Here is a 1,824-nt window from a genome sequence, read left to right as displayed (position 1 = left end):
CAATTTCTCAAGGGATACAAAATAGTAATAATAAATAGTTCCTTTAATATTGCATGACTTAACTAGAGCTTTTAATTTGATTAACCGTGGAATATTGAATTCTAAATTTCTAACACTATAACGTAAGATGTAATGCAATTAAAATAAGTAAACTATGCTCTTTACACAGAATGAAGTGAGCTCAAAATTGTCACGAAACAGTAGAAATGATAAGAAATCGAGAATCCATAAGGGATTAATTAAGCCATGACTCATTAAAGGATCACTAATTGGGTTACACACACACGCACAAGCACACTATATAAATGTGAGTATTAGATTTTATTGAATTCATGCTATGTTATGATTAATAATTATCAGAAAGATTTCATACTTATATTAGTCTCGCACTTTGTGCTTTATTTTTAATTTGTACATGCTTCTGTAAGGCATGAGGTCCCGGGTTCGATACTCGGTGGAGGCACATAGTGGTTCGGATTCCACTTTAAACTGTAGGTGCAGTCCCAATTACCCTTACTGTACATAAAATGGACTTAAAATACCAAATCAATCAATCAATCATGTAAGTCACGCACCCAGCACTTTTATTTTAAGGGTGAAGGGGTAGATCCGAAAATGTGGAACAAAGAGAAGGTCAGTAACGCTGTGAGGTTGATTAAATTAGGTTATTTTGCTTTGGTTTTCTGACAAGTTTATCTTATCGCGACTATAAGAACGAGCAAAGATGATGAAGGTAATGCACTCACACACAAAGAACACCTATGCCCAGGCTAGGATTCAAACCCGGAACCCCTGGAGTCTTAGCGCGCTGTGCTAACCACTCCTCCACGATAGTCGGTGAAATTGAATTGAATTGAATTGAAAAGTCTTTTTATTTACTACAGAGCGAGATTCAGCCTTGGGCTGCTCTACCACCTAACTATGGTGAATAAAAGTTACAATACATATATTTATAATACTGAAATCAAATATATAACAGAACATGAATGAATTTGACATAAATGAAAGATAATAAAATTATAAGAATACAATGACAGATACATTAACACACACACACGCACACACATACACGCGTGTACATACGCAATTTCCAAATCGATACTAAAATATCATGCACACAGGTTGAAATATTAGTTGTGTCAGATAAGTGTTTGCAAAATACATGGTTTTACTTTACTTGATTCCCGTTGCTTAGCCGTACGAGCTAATGCTCAGTTCTTGTATTTGCAATAAAAATAATATGACTTGTTCTTTGAAGTTATTGGGTGTTGTTGCAAAAGAAACATAATCGGGAAGAGCATTCCAAACCTTTGCAGACCAGAGGGAGAAGGAGCCTTCGAAACTGACAGCAGAGTGGCGGGGAATGTCGATTTTTCGCCGACCTCTAGTATTGTATGGATGTATGGCATTTCTAAATGCCAGTTTCTCGTGGAGGTAGCTAGGTGTTTGCAATTTTAATACCTTATATATTGTAGAACACTGATGCAGAAGACGTCGCCTAGACATGTTAAGGATATTGTATGTATTGAGCAAGGGTAGGATGTGCTGATTTCTCCTGATCGAGAGAACGTAACGAATGAAAGAATTCTGTATTTTTTGTATTCTGTTGGATATTTTACGTTGTAAATTCGTGCCGTACACCACATCACAGTAATCGAAAATAGGATATATTAGAGTTTCGGTGAGATATAATTTCGTTTCTCTAGTGAAAAAGTCTCTCCTCCTGTAGAGTGATCTCATTATTGTTAGTGCTTTTGTGCATTGCGCTGAGATATGCCCTGCCCAGGAAAATTTGGGATCCAAAGTAAGGCCTAGATTTTTAAC

The sequence above is a fragment of the Lepisma saccharinum genome, chromosome 4 (genome assembly GCF_977018435.1).
Source record: "Lepisma saccharinum chromosome 4, izLepSacc3.1, whole genome shotgun sequence".
Lineage (NCBI taxonomy): Eukaryota > Metazoa > Arthropoda > Insecta > Zygentoma > Lepismatidae > Lepisma > Lepisma saccharinum.
The sequence above is the reverse complement of the archived record's forward strand: the minus strand, read 5'-3'. Positions refer to the sequence as shown.